Source organism: Gossypium hirsutum, chromosome D02 (assembly GCF_007990345.1).
Source record: "Gossypium hirsutum isolate 1008001.06 chromosome D02, Gossypium_hirsutum_v2.1, whole genome shotgun sequence".
Taxonomy (NCBI): domain Eukaryota; kingdom Viridiplantae; phylum Streptophyta; class Magnoliopsida; order Malvales; family Malvaceae; genus Gossypium; species Gossypium hirsutum.
Genome location: NC_053438.1, coordinates 7,696,001 through 7,712,461, shown reverse-complemented (window position 1 = coordinate 7,712,461; position 16,461 = coordinate 7,696,001). Strand labels below are relative to the sequence as shown.

The 16,461-nt window shown below is 33.0% G+C and overlaps 2 pseudogenes; both read left to right on the top strand.

Moving 5' to 3' along the window:
* The first annotated feature begins 8,463 nt into the window (after positions 1-8,463).
* LOC107908129 (major strawberry allergen Fra a 1.05-like) lies at positions 8,464-9,032 on the top strand (annotated as a pseudogene).
* A 2,088-nt stretch (positions 9,033-11,120) lies between these two features.
* On the top strand, positions 11,121-11,718 carry LOC107908131 (major strawberry allergen Fra a 1.05-like; annotated as a pseudogene).
* The last annotated feature ends 4,743 nt before the right edge of the window (positions 11,719-16,461 follow it).

The window sequence follows — 16,461 nt, the reverse complement described above, 5'->3', positions numbered from 1 at the left end:
CAAAAAAAATGAGAGAAAAGAGGATTTCTTTTTTAAAACAATTCAAAATGATTTTTTTGAAACATTGTTTTGACTTAAATAAGGTCCCCTAAACAACGTAGTTTCGTCTAGGCCCTAAACGCCCCAAAATGGCGTCATTTTGGGCTGACTCGGATCCCCTAGGATCCGTGTGTTTTTGTAAATGGGTCTATTTGTGCCTTTGGTCCTTCCGCTTTTGCTGCTTATTTTTCTATTTAGCCATTTAATTTCATTTATTTTCATTTTGGTCCATGGACCATTTTAAGAAAAGGGCACCTGAAATGGAGTCGTTTTAGTCGACCCAATGACCTCACCCGAATCGCGTAGGATCCGCATGTTTTTTATGTGGGGATCTATTTGTGCCTTTGGTCCTTCCGCTTTTGTGACTTGTTTCATTTAGTCATATTCTTTTTTAATTATTTTATTTCTTCCCCTGTAATTTTAATTTGTTTGCAAATCGATCCCTTGACTCAGCATTGACCTTCGGGGAGTGACACGTATCTTGCGTTTTGGGATATTTTCCCGTTTACCCCCTGTTATTTTTCGCATGTTATATTTTAGTCCTTTATTTACTTATTTATTTATTTAGAATTTATGCTTTTAATTTCATTTTTATTCTAATTTAGTCCTTGTTTTATTTAATTTTAACCTTTTTTTGAATTTATTTATTTATTTCTTCATTTATTTGTGTATTTATTATTCCTTTGACCCCTTTTAATAATTAAATTCATATCATTCATATTTCCTTTTACGATGCATTTTTCATCCTTATTATTATTATTATTATTATTATTATTTTATTAGTCATGTTAATATTATGATAACAACTATAGTACAATGATCACTATTATTACTAAATTGTCTTTTTTTTATTGCCATCATAGTCGTGTTATTATTACCCACTTGCATAATACTTTTATTTTTACTTATTTATTCATTTATCATTTTAACGTCACCATTCCATTTTTACCTGTTATTATGTTATTTCGCTAACACCCGTGTTGTATATTGTGTTAAAACATATTCGTCCATTTTATTCTTATATCTAGATAAATAAGAAATATATCATCAAAAAGTAGCATTCGTTTTACCACATGAACAGAAAATATTTTAAAGGAAAAAAAAGGCAATGTTCATTTTTTTTGGAATTAAAATGGTCGTGTTTCTAACTCACGGAACATGGTTTCTTTCTAAAACCGAGATAGTTGAATATCAATTTTAAAAATAAAAAACGAGATTTAAATAATAATCAAATGGTGTTTATTCTCGATTTCGAGGATTTAAGGCATTGTGTCCTAACTTACGAGACATGATCCTCTCTTCTCGATTAACTTGAAATAAGCCATTTTCGTGAAAATTAATTTAGTTAAGTAATGCCTTAATACAAAAAGGGGTCGTGTTTTAAACTCCCTTCAAATTTTCAATTCTTGACGCTAAGACATCAAGTAATCAACTAGGTACCAATTTTGGGCGCCATGAGGGTGCTAATCATTCCTCGTGCGTAACCGACTCCTGAACCCATTTCTTGGATTTTGTTGACCAAAAATCATTGTTTTAGTAAACCAAACATTTTATTAAAACAATCAAATTACGAGGTAATCTGATCACACCTCATAAAAAAATTGGTGGCGACTTCCATTTTCGTTTTTTTAAAAATAAAAAGTCGATTAAAAAAAAGCTTCGACACACTTCTTTACATAGCGTAGACAAACTCAGATTTGATGATCACATAAACCATCCATATCTACAATTACACCAAGTTTTGTAACAGCCCGATTTTAACTAAATCAGAACAGTGGTTTCAGAACAACAAATCTGAGGTCGTAAAATTATTTTAATATTATTTTTTTATATTTATAGTATTTTATTTGATATGTGTGAAAATTTTGTGATTTAATTTTACCGATTGGTTAGTTAATTTGATAAAAAGGACTAAATCGCGTAAAGCGTAAAAGTTGAGTTCTAATAGCTAAAGGTATTAAATAGCTATAGAACCTTAAAGTAAAGGTTCTTAAGTGGTTAATAGACCATTGGAGAGTTAGTGGAAGATGATAGCATGGTAGTTGGTGTAGTTTTAAATATTTTTAAAGGTTAATTTAGTCATTTGATTATTAATGTTAATAATAAATAAAACAAACAAAATTCATTAATTCATTCATCTTCCTAGCCAATTTTTAACAAGAAGAAAAAGTCATTTTTAGGTCTTAATATTCGGCCAAGCTTCTCAAGCTCAAATAGGTACGGTTTTGACTCGATTTTTAATGATTTCTACGTTTTTGAGCTCGTTACAGCTTAATCTAGCTAGCCCGTACCTTCGTTTTTGAAACTGTTATAGATTTCAAATGATGCCATTGTTGAATGCTTGGTTGCTTAAGTGTTTAATGATAGATTATGAAGGTTTAATGTTAGATATACAAGTTTTGTTAAGTGATTTTTGACAAAAATGTCAAAAAGGGACTAAATTGATAAAATGTGAAATGTAGTGGTTAAAAGTGTGAATAAAGTGAAAATATGGGCTGCTAGTAACATGTATTAAATTCGGCCAAGCATGGGTTTAATGAAATTATGTGTATTTTGTGTTGTTTTGAAATAGGGACTAAATTAAAAATGTGAAATTTTAAGGGCTAAAATGCAAAAAGCTCATTTATGTGTTTTTGGATGAAATTAAATGGATTTGTGATTAAATGAGTTAAATTTGAATTGATTTAGATCAAGAAAGAAAGAAATCAGAGTTAGATCGGGGAAAGTCGAAAGTTGTCGAATAGTCGTTCCGATCCGTTCGTTTCTGTACGAGGTAAGTTCATAAGTAAATAAATGTTTTCGAATTTAAATGTATATGTTTTATACATGGCTGAATTTGATTAATTATAGATATATATTGCCGAATTTGATTGTTTTATATATTGCTAAATTTGAATTGTTTATAGTTATACATTGTCAAAATTGATTTGTATATGAAGATAAGTTGCCGAATTAATTCGTATATGGTTATACAATGTCGAATTTGATTTGTATATGATTATACATTTCCAAACTTGATTCATATATGGTTATACATTGCCAAATTGATTTGTATATGATTATACATTGCCGAATTTGATTCGTATATGAATATATATATTGTTGAATTGATTTGAGCATTGGATGACTGGTTACGTGCATGAAATGATTTAATTACGAAGTTGATAGCTTTGAATGAACCTTAGAAAATGTATTGATTTTGATGACATGATATCAGGACTTCTGAGGTGTGATTTCCTGTAAGACTATGTCTGGGACATTAGCATTAAAGTAAGAAAACGTGTAAGACCATGTCTGGGACATCCGCATCGTATATGATTCGTATAAGACCCTGTCTGGGATAGTGGCATCGATATGCATTAACATGTAAGACCATATCTGGGATATGGCATTGTATGAGCTTTTATATGATTTCTGTGTGTTCTTAACAAATCCGAATGTGAATTTGAGTTGAATGGTTCAGGTATGTGTGAAGTTATATGTTATAAAATATAAAGGTAAGTTTAGTACTTAATATAATAATATGAATTTATGTGAGATAGTTAAATATATATGTGTTTAAGATATATTTGAATTTGACCTAGTTGAATTGAATTATAAATATTATTGAAATGATTTATTTGCTTATGGCTTACTAAGCTTCCAAAGCTTACTTTGTGCATCATTCTACTATTTTATAGTTTATCGAAGCTAGCTCGGACTCGGGGATCGTCAGGAAACATCATCACACTATCGATCATCTTGTTGGTACTTTTGAAGCTTTGTATATATGGTATATGGCATGTATAGGCTAGTGAACTTTTGTTATATTTTGAATTGTAATTCTAGCCATGTGAGTTGGCTTGGAAATGGTGTATATGATGGAGTTGTGTTTGGGATTATGTTATGAGATGAATCATGGTAATTGATGTGTATGTATATTAGCTATGTGTTTAGCATGCTTATTACGATAGATGACATTTTGATGATTTAAATGTTGGCAAAGAATGAATATGTTTTATGATTGATTGGATGGTTATTAATTGAGTTCGGAAAAAAAATTGCAAATGAGATTATATTACTTTGTGCTTGAATTGTAATGAATGATTGTTTTGAACTATGTTTTGATCAGTAATGTCTCGTAATCCTAATCTGGCAAAGGATTCGGGTTAGGGGTGTTACGAGTTCTATATACTGACGGATTATTAAGGTGAATTCCCTCTTTTAGAAACACTGTTGCGAACTCTTTTCAAGAAACGCCCCTCAAAGCACATTCAATCTCAACACAAGGCTAACCAAACATAGTTATCTTCAGACTTATCAGATCTTTATCATAGAGTTAGTTAGTAAAGAAACCTTAGATCTTGCCCAGATCTTGTCACAAAGGCGATTAACTAGATTTTTACCACGAAGGCATTACTGAATATGCCACATAGGCGTTACAAAATACACCACACAAGCCTCACAAAATATGCCACTGAGGCTTTGCAGATCATGTCACACAGACATTACAGAGAGTTACATGTTTACTATCCCGATGGACTTTCTCAAAAAACAAGTGCTTAATTAGACCAAAACAAAAATATATTAGCAACAAGTCAGCTTGAGTGATCAAAAATACAATCACCTAATACTTATCTAACAACACTAATACATCTTGAAACTCTAAAAGAAACTTGTACACAAAGATAAGTTGATTAATCAAATCAATCAGCACCTAATCACACCAAATATCTTACCAACTTAGTTTAATTACAACTAATCAACATAACAAAAGAACTAAAGGCAGCAATCTATCATGTTGCAACATGCATGCATATAACATGCAACAAAACAAGCTCAGCTACATATAAGACATTTCTTAACAGAAAATTTTGTGTACATTTATAGTGTGACTGAAGGCGATCCGCTGATGAACATGCTTGACAAAACAACTTACAAAATAAAGTTAGAGGCCTCTCCAGGTGGAGGATCCATATGTAAGAGTAGTAGTAGTAAATATTACAACATGGGTGACATTAAGCTAAAGGAAGACGCAATCAAGGCAGGCAAAGAAAAGATTTCGGGTGTATTCTTCAACCATTGAAGCCTACCTCCTTGCAAATCCCTATGGCTACTAAAAATCCCAGTATTATGGTAGCATCCACTTCAATGAATATCAAGCAATTGGTTATTTTTCTTTCTAGTTTTTAGTTCTGCAGCAAATGAACTTCAGATTTCTAATAAATACTTTATGGTTTGCCTTAATTACCAAAGAGCTTGAACTGAAATGTGAAACATGTAATAAACAAAAGAGAATCTAATGTATGTACTAAATCTTGTTGTGTGAGATATTGACTGAGAATAAAGAGTTCATCATCTTTCATCGTTCAAGATTTACTATATTAAATTTGAACATTAACAAACTCAAGTTTAAGAAATTTGAAACTAATTCAGACATATATTCCTTAAAGGTCAACCTAGAAGGCAAGAAAATTGTTGGGGAAATTCAAATCCATAAAAATCTTTATTATCTGGCTATCTCCTTACATTTTTTGGGTCATTGATATAATGAATTCCACTAGCTTTGGTATTAAATAATCTTGGTATTATAAAACCCTATTGTTGGGGTTTTGACAACAGTAAAAGAAGAGAACAAGACAGAGAACAAAGGAGCGAAAAAGTTGACATAATTTACTTCGTCACAAACGTGCAGCAAAGAAGCAATCTGCTTTACACAACTGATATGCTTGCTCATTCAATATGAAAACAATACATTTATAATCAAAATACATCACCAAATGTTCAACTAATCCCACTAATCTACATTGGGACTATTAAAACATTGCTTGTATGCATGCTACAGCAATTGTACATGCTGTATGCACTCAACAAAATCATCATAGCAACATGCACTTTAACAAAAACATAACAGCAGCATGGTTGGCCATTTTCAACACTCCCCATTGGCCTCCGTGTTGCAATTACCAATCATTCATCAAGTTTTTTGAGCTTGGCAGTCCTTAGATGCTTTGTTTCAAGTTTACTTTGCTCAAATAATTCATTTTCAACCTTGGCCTCATTATCAACCAAATTTAACTTACACACTTAACTATCCTAGTCTTTTATGCCAAAGATTTGTTCATCAAATGGAGTCTTCTCCTCCTTCACAGCCTTGGTTGGCAACTTGCCTCCTTCAAACACATTTTACCTTGTTCCTTTATTCATTACAGTCCTTTTTCTTCTTACATATACTCCTTTCTACTGTGGAGTGTCTTCATGCACATACTCCATCAACTCCTCATTCAGCTTATCCCAAGCTTGTTTGGAAGTCTCATAAAGGTGAGTTGCTGCTACCTTAACAAGCATCCCTCAAAGATGTCAGACTTTGGCAGCTTTTGTCTTTCTTAACAAGCAACATAAGTAAAATCAATGGCCTTCAAAGACTTAGACTCTGATACCATTTGTTGGGGTTTTGACAGCAGTAAAAGAAGAGAATAAGAAAAATAACAAATGAGCAAGAAGCTTGACATAATTTACTTGCTCACAAACATACAGCAATGAAGCAATTTGCTTTACACAACTGATATGCTTGCTCATTCAATATGAAAATAATACATTTATAATCAAAATACGTCACCAAATATTCAACTAATCCCACTAATCAGCATTGAGACTATTAAAACATTGCTTGTACATATGAATAAGCTGACTTATTAGCTCAATCATCACCTAAACCCATCAAGACATCAACAACTAAGTTCAGTTTCAACCAAACTAAATTACATTGCAACTAAAATATGAAATATGTTATTGCAACATGCACAATTGCTGCAGCATGCATACAAGCTATATGCACTCAACAAAGTCATCATAGCAGCATGCACTTTAACAAAAACATAACAATAGCATGGTTGGCCATTTCAACACCTATTATCCAAACTCTTCAATCTGTATATTGTGTCTACATCCGACACTCAACATATACTATAGGAACCTGATAACATAATAGGACGATAGAAGTGCTCAAGATGGTCCAAGTACCTAACACCGAAGTTTAAGAGACAGCTTTTGGGACAATTACTGAAAGTCTAAGATTTCACCTTTTGTTTTATCTTACAAGAACATAACCGTGTGAAATTTGGCACATAAATCACTGATCAAATTGAATTTCTGGAACTACGATGGCTGTAATAACATGTTATGTCAGGATTTCATGTTCATACTTTTCGTGCAACATGTTTTATTTCTAGAAAACTAAGAAACTATCACCGATAATTACTATGTCACTCTTAACTATTCATTATTCTTGAAGTACCTATATATAGTGTCTGTGTTATCCGAGAATTAGTATAGGGATATGATCCTCATAAAACTCTGTAGATACATGAAATACATAATAAAATTGAACTTAATTGTGTTAGATACATATCTGGAAGTCTAACTAATTTAGAATAATATATTGACTACAATGTCAAAATAAAAGCTGCAACAATATTCTGATAGTCCAAGCACTTGCATCCAAGGTTTTGATATCTTAAAATATTAGTCTATTAGAGTACTAATCTTCTTCTGAGTTCCAATAATATTGCTATGAAGATTTAATAATTTGTTCATTTATGATAAGCTTGATTGAAGATATAAGGAAGATACGTACACAAACCAGAATCAATTGAAGATTCAATAATTTGTTCACTTATGTTGAAGGTTGGTTAGCATGCAACACCAGTAGTAGTCAAGAAGCAGGCCATGCAGGAGCTGCTAAAGCAAGTGCAGCTATTGATCTTTTGTTCATTTTGTAACTTTAGTTTGATGAAATGTGTTTTAGTTCATTTTGAACCATGTTAGGTTAATGTTTGATGTACTTTGATAGTGATTGTGTTGTTAACTCAACTTTGTTTATGTGTACAAGCTTTTTTTTTCAAGTTTCAATGTATTAGTGGTAGTAGGTACTTATTAGGTGACCACACACTGATTTTGACAAGCTTATTGCTTGGTTTATGTATTGGCATTATGCCATTTTTTCAATTCTGAATGAATTCATAAGTTTTCTTTCCATATACTCTCCATTTTTCTTGTCCTTGTTTCTTTTCTTCCTTCTAAAATTCTGTTGTTTCTTCAGCAAGCATCGAGCCTTGCTGCTCAAGCCACAAGTTGAATTTGCTTGCACTTGTTCTTAACACCAACAATTTATGATAAGCTTTATTGAAGACATAAGTAAGATAAGTACACAAACCAGAATCAATTAAAAAATATTACTAAAGTACAAAATTTCACTAAATGGAAAAACATCCCATAAAATATAAAGAAATCACCAAAGGTTCCAAAGGCTTGAAACTCTCAACAGCAAAATCTTGAAGCTAACACTATAAATACTACACTTATATATCAGATATGTACATCAGCAAACATCAAACATATCCTCTGCAAACTGCAAAGTAATCAAATCCCAATTCACTTGAAATCATGGGTGTTTTCACTCATGAATCTGAGGTTATTACAGCAATCCCACCAGCCGAGATGTTTAAGGCTTGCATCCTCGATGGAGACAACCTCATACCGAAGATTCTTCCTCATGCTTTTAAGAGCGTTGAGTACATTGAAGGCAATGGTGAGCCTGGTAGCATCAGGAAGGTCACCTTTGGAGAGAGTCACTTCATTTATATAACATTATACTTTGAATCATATACATATGTGTATATTAAACCTGAAGGGAAAAGGTGAAAGTTATGTGTTTTTCTTTACGCCGAAAGCCAATTCAATTACATGAAGCAGAAGGTTGAAGCACTAGACAAAGAAAATTTTGTGTATATTACCGAAGGTGATGCATTGATGAACAAGCTTGAAAAAATCACGTATGAGACAAAGTTAGAGGCCTCTCCAGATGGGGGATCTATATGCAAGACTACTTGCATGTATTACACCATAGGTGACTTTGAGCTCAAGGAAGAGGGAATCAAAGCAGGCAAAGAAAAGGCATTGGAATATTCAAAGCCATTGAAGCCTACCTCCTGGCAAACCCTAACGCCTATTGAAACTATCACAAGATTGAGATTGCATCCACTGCACGCAATGAATATCAAACATTTGGCCTTTTTCCTTTTAGCTGTAAGTTTTCCATCATATGACCTTCAAATTGCTAATAAGAGTTCATAGTTTGCCCTGATTACCAAGAAGCTTGGACTGAAAAGTGAAACATGTAATAAACTGAAGAGCATACAATGTATTTACTGAATCTTGTTGTGTCAGATATCCATTGAGAATAAAGAATTCATCATTTTTCATCTTTCAATATTTACTAATTATATATTGAACAAAACAAATTCAAGTTTAAGAAAAAAAAATGATATAATTCCACTAGCTTTAGCATTGAATATATCTTATAGAACATATTATCCACCTTTAATTATTAGTTGGATAAGTTATATGTAATGGATTGTGTTCTTGGCTTAAACATATATAGTTCATACATTTTCTCTAAATTGGAATAATTTTAGTCATAATTCCATGATCCCAAAATTGCTCCTCTCACTGTGCTAAAATCAAGTATTTAACTACTGCCAGAGGACTCTGGATTAGTATCATCAATAATGTTATCCGGACTTTTCATTTTATATATCTATAGTGGAAACATATCCGTATCCAAAACTCATCAACAAGTCCAGGTAACATAATGAAAGAATTGATAAATCAAAGGTACCCATTGACTGCAGGAACCAATAATTCAATGGGAAAATGGAAGTGTTGAAGAGGTTAAAAGTACCCAACACCGAAATGGGGTTGAAGAGAGTTTTTGGGAAGATTTCACCTTTTGTTCTATCTTAGGATAACATAACCATGTTAAATTTGGTACTTGAAACACTGATCAAACAGAATTTCTATCACTATGGTGGTGGTAATAACATTTTCTGTAAGGATTTCATATTTGTACCACCTTTCTAAGTCATTTCATTTATTTTGTTACTTTTCTGCAACGTGTTCTATTTCCAAAAACTAACCAACAGTCATCAACAAATAATATGTTGTTTCAACTTTTCTCTTCTTTTTTTCTTAAAGTACTCATATTTGGTAACAGTGTGGAAATATGATCCTTGTAGGCCTTTCAAAAACATGAAAATCATAGTAAAAATTGAACATAGCCACATATCCATGTCAGAAAAATCGGAGTAATATAATCTATTGGTGTTGAAGTTGGCAAGCATACTGCCATGGTGCATCAGAAACAGCCCGAGCCATGCAGTTGCAGCAGAAGTACAAGCTACTGTTTTATTTTTGTTTCTCCAAGTGATGTTTTGTAACTTAGTTAAAGTCGAGCTAAGTTGTACTTGATGATTAGGTGCTGATAAGTTGATAAATCAGCTTACCTATGTGTGCAAGTTATGTTTTGTAAGTTACAATGTAATTAGTGGAGTTAGGTAGTGTTTAGGTGTTGATTTGCTTATGCTGACCAGCTCATGTCTGGTATTTGTATTGGCTTTATGCCATTGTTCATTTTAATGAAAAATCATCCAAGAATTTATCATTCTACACTCTCTCAATTTTTATTTTTCATTTTTGTTCTTCAAAGCTTAATTCTATCATTGTTTGTTCTGCAAGTCTCGAGCCTTGTTGCTCAAGAATCTGTTCTGTTCCTTTGTCTTTGTTTCATTGTTCCAACAATTTGTTACAATATCAAATTAAAAGCTGCAAGAATAAGCTACCAAAAAAAAAAGTTACAAGAATAATCGAATAGTCCAAGCACTTGCATTCAAGTTTTTGATTGATTAAAATATTAGTCTATTAGAGTTCTTTTCCTTTCAATCTTCTTTAGAGTTCCAATAATATAGTTCTCAAGATTCATTAAGTTGTTCATTTATGGTAAGCTTGATGTTGTATATTGAAGAGATAAGTAATATAAGTACATAAACCAGAATCATTTGAGAAATTGTCGGTGTTTTTCTCATACTGAAGTACAAAATTTCTGTAACTGGCAAAACATTGATCCCATAAAATATGAAGAAATCATCGAAGATTCCAAAGGGCCTAAAACTCACAAACAGCTAAATCTTGAAGCTGACACTATAAATACTTCCCTTATATATCAGAAATGTACATCAGCAAACATAAAAAAACATCCTCTGCAAAGTAGTAATCAAATCCCAAATCACTAGAAATCATGGGTGTTTTCACATATGAATCTGAGGTTATTACAGCAATCCCACCAGCCAAGATGTTTAAGGCTTGCATCGTTGATGGTGACACTCTCATTCCCAAGATTGTTCCTCAGGCTTTTAAGACCGTTGAGTACATTGAAGGCAATGGTGAGCCTGGTAGCATCAAGAAGGTCACTTTTGGAGAAGGTCAGTTCATTTATATTACTTTATACTTGGAATAATATATATGGGTATATATATAATGGTGAAAAATTATGTGTTTTGGACATGCAGGAAGCCAGTTCAATTATATGAAGGAGAAAGTGGAAGCATTAGACAAAGATAAATTAGTGTACAGGTACAGTGTGATTGAAGGGGATGCATTGATGAACAAACTGGAGAAAATCACTTACGAAACCAAGTTGGAGGCATCACCGGGTGGGGGATCCATTTGTAAGACCAGCAGTAAATATTACACCATTGGTGACTTTGAGATCACAGAAGAAGGAATCAAGGCTGGCAAAGAAAAAGCTTGCAAATATTCAAGGCTGTTGAAGCTTATCTCCTGGCAAATCCTGACCAATATTGAAAATATCCAAATATTTTGTTTGCAGCCGCTGCAATCAGCATATTAAATGTTTGATTGCATTTATGCTTAATTTTTCCCTTTTGTATGTTTGTGTGTGTTTCACCTTTTAAATTTGCTATTGCTGGTCCAGGTGATCTTTAGTTAGCTAAATAACAGGTCAATTTGTCAAGCTTATGTTATCAGTGTTTGCAGAAGTAAATAAAGAAGCTTCAAAGATATTTGGAACAAACTGTAATTGATGCAGGCTATTTATTGCAATTGCTGGTGCATCATCTATTTATCTTCATCTTTCTTCCTTTCAGGATTTACGAAATTGGTGATCAAACTGTAATTCTGTCAATAGGATTTGGAATTTGGTTGATCAAATCAGGTTTTCTGGTTTGATTATAATAGATCGGTCTATTGACATCTTATCAAATATCTATGATTTCTTTTGTAATTTAAATTCGAATTTGAATTTATATAATTGCTTTAAATCTAATTTGTTGGGTTATTCAATTGATTGAATTTTAACTGAGTCGACACTGATATTATTACAATGATTAGGAGTAGTAAATTTCAGTGCGTTTAAGCTTCTCTTATTCTGTCGGAAGGGATTAGTGATAAAAATAAGTTTTCATAAATGAGTTGAATAAATTTATTTTTTTTAATTAAAAATTAAAATAAATTTAATTTAATTTTAAATTCAAAATATAAGGTACAAAAATTGGTAACATAATTAATTAATTCAATTTTTATAATTAATTTATTATCATTTCCATTTTGGAAAATATTTTAATTATTATATTTATTAATTAATTCAACTATTATTGATATAAATTAATTTTAATTGCATATTATATCCAAATTTGACTTTACCTGTTGTAGGCATTAACTATAAAAGCTACAGATCCAAGGATTAATATCACATATATTCGGTAACCCAAATAGTATGCATGCAAAATGGAATCTACTCATTACAGTGTCAACAGTGAGTTGCCAGAATAATCTAACAGTCCAAATACTTGAATTCAAGGTTTTACTTTTTTATAATATTTAATTAATCTATCATATACTTCTTTTCTTTCAATCTTCCAAGTAGCAACAAATTTATTTTCAAGATTCACTAATTTGTTCTTTTATGGATTTACAATTATGCTTTCTCTGCTAAAGTACAGAATTTCTATTGATGAATATTGCATTGTAACAATGGTTGGCACTGCATTGAATCAAATATAAAGAAATATCAATTCAACAACCTCTACCCCAAAATCTCACATTTGCAAAATAACTATCAATTTCTGTTGGGGGTTATCAGGACATAGAATAAGGAAGCAAGATGCATGAAATATATTTACTTGCTCACAATCGTGCAGCAAGGGAGCTTATGGTTGATAGTTCATTTTGCTCATTCATTCAACTAGAAAAAACAATACAATTATAACCAAATACATTACTAAATACTACCTACTACCACTAAGTAGCCTAGTAACTTGTAAAACATTGCTTGTGCACATAAACAAGGCACCTAAACTAGTCATTGAACTACCTAAACACTTCAAGCTTTTATCAGCTTGTTCATTTTCAACTAAGTTTAATTACAATGTAACTAAACAAAAAACTTGTTAATGCAGCATGCACAAGAGCTGCAACATGCAAATAACATGATGCACTTTAATAAAAACATAACAACGGCATGGTTGGCCACTTTTCAACACTCCTCCTTGGCTTCCATGCTGCAACTACCAATCATTCATCAATTTCTTTTTCAAGCTTGGCAGTCCCAAGATGCTTTGTTTCAAGTTGACTCTGCTCAAGAAATTCATTTTCAACTCATCTTCAGCCTTGGCCTCATTATCAACAAAATCTGACTCACACACTTGACTATCCCAGTCTTTTGTGCGAAAGATTTGTTCTTCAAATGGAGTTTTCTCCTCCTTCACAGCCTTGGTTGGCAACTTGCCTTTAAACACATCTTACCTTTTTCATTATAGTCTTCTTTCTTCTTGGACATACTCCCACCTGCTGTGGAATGTCTTCATGCACATACTCCATCAACTCCTCATTCAGCTTATCCCAAGCTTATTTGGGAGTCTCACAAGGATGAGCTGCTGTTGTCTTCTTTACAAGTAGCCCTCAAAGATGACAGACTTTAGAAGCTACTGTCTTTCTTAACAAGCAGCAGAAGAAAAATCAATGGCCCTCAAAGACTTATGCTCATGATACCATTTGTTGGGGTTACTAGGACATACAACAAGTGTTGAACTTTGGCCTGCAATGCAACAGCTGAGAAGCATTGAAGCTCAACCAATACAGCAGCAACATTTTGTTCATATGTAACTAGCTTTAGTTCTTTTGTAATTTGTATTTAAAGTTAGTAGGATTAGTTGTTGATTTGAATATGATGTAATAGATGATATGTCAGCTACATTTTGCGTGTAATTTAAGCTATGTTTTAGTCAATCAATTAGTGGGAGCAGTTATGCATTAGGAAACTATCATGTAACTTATATGTTTCTTTTATCTTAATGAAATGATAATAGAAATCAATTTTTCATGATATCAATTTTGTTCAAAATTTCTTTGCATTTGTTTCTTTGCTTTTTCTCTTTTTTTTTTCTATCAAAACACCAACAAATGGTATCAGAGCCTGTCATATTTGAGGGCATTTATTGTTGGTAGTTGTTTTTGTGAGAAACCTTGAAGAAAAAGAAACTGAAGTTGTTATTTTTATTGTTGCTGCAAAATAAATTTTACACCACTACCACCACCTGTCTTTGCTAGTGAAAACTACCACATTTGGGTAGTGAAGATGAAGACTTACCTGTAAGCACATGTAGAATGTGGTTGAAAATGACACAGAACCAGCTCCAATCCCACTATTGCACAAATCAGACAACATAGTGAAGAGTGTGCTAAGAAGCACAAAGCAATGTCATGCTTACAAAATGGAGTGTCTGATGTGATTTTCACTCAAATAATGGTCTGTGACACTCCAAAACAAGCCTAGGAGAAGCTGAAGGAAGGGTTTCTGGGGTTAGACAAAACCAGGCAGCAGCAGTTGATCAACCTTAGGAGGGACTTTGAGAACTTGAAGATGAGAGAGTCTGAAACAATTAAGCAGTACTCTGATAGAATAATGGCCATAGTCAACAACATCAGGCTTCTTGGAGATGATTTCTGTGAGAGCAAAATTGTTGAGAAGGTCATTACAACTCTTCCTAAAAAATTTGAAGCAAAAATCTCCTCATTGGAGGACTCGAGAGACTTATCAACCATTTCACTGTCTGAGTTGATAAATGCTCTATATGCACTAGAACAAAGAAGGGCCAATAGGCTAGAGGAGCATCCTAAAGGAGCTTTCTAAGCAAAAACCAAAAAAAGCTCAGGTTCGAGCTACAAAGGGAAGAAACCATGGCTTGAAAAAAGGGAGAAACCAAAGAGGGATGCAGGGAAGAAAAAATTTCCACCATGCATTCACTGTAAAAAGTCCACACACTTGGAGAGGTACTGTTGGTACAGGCCTGATATTCAATGTAGGAGCTGCAAGTAGTTTGGTCACATTGAAAAGGTTTGCAAAAATAAGGGAAGGGCACAAACTCAGTAGTAAAATCAAGCTTAGGCTGCTGAGGATATTCAAACTTAGGAGGAGCATGTTTTCATCGCATTCTGTTTTGCAACTTCAAGCAAAGTCAGAAATAACTGTTTTGTAGACAGTGGTTGCACTCTTCATATGGCATCTGATGAAGAGTTATTTAAAGATCTTGACAGAAGCTTTGCTTCCAAAGTCAGGATTGGAAATAGAAACCTCATTGAAGCCAGAGGTAAAGGCAATGTTGTAATCAAAACACATTCAGGTAATAAAATAATCTCAGATGTCCTTTTTGTACCTAATATAGACCAAAATTTGCTTAGTTTTGGTCAGTTAATAGAGAAGGGTTATTCACTTGTTTTCAAGAATAACTCCTATGTTATTGAGGACTCACTTGGTCAAGAACTAGTCACAGTAACCATGACTGAGAAATGCTTTATGCTAGATGTGAATTAGTTGGAAAAGAAAACCTATACTAGTCTTGCTGATAAAGCTAGTTTATGGCACAAAAGGTTAGGCCATGTTAATTATAGATCACTTAGTTTGCTACACAAATACAATCTAGTTGAAGACATGTCCAAGTTTGAATTCAAAGACAGAGTTTGTGAGATTTGTCAACTTGAGAAGCAAGTGAGACTTCCTTTTCCAGTTAACAAGGCATGGAGAGCTCGAGACAAGCTTCAATTGGTCTATACTGACATTTGTGGACCAATGAAGACTTCTTCTTTGAATGACAGCAGATACTTTATGTTGTTCATAGATGATTATACAAGGTTCTGCTGGGTGAATTTTCTGAAACAAAATTCAGAAGTACTTGAAGTATTTAGCAAGTTCAAAGCCTTAGTTGAGACTCAATCAGGTTGTAAGCTTAAGACCTTGAGATCAAATAATGGCACTGAGTACCTGTCAGGGAGGTTTTAGAAGCTGTGTGAGTAGGCTGGAATTCAACATTAGCTGACAACCATCTATTCTCCTCAACAAAATGGAGTTTGTGAAAGAAAGAATCGAACAGTACTTGACATGGCTAGATGCTTACTGTTTCAAAGCAAATTACTAAGTAAATTTTGGGCAGAGGCTGTGAGCACCTCAGTGTACCTGCTTAACAGATTACCAACCAATCTTGTCACAGAAAAAACTCCTTTTGAAGCTTGGTTTGAACTTAAGCCAACTGT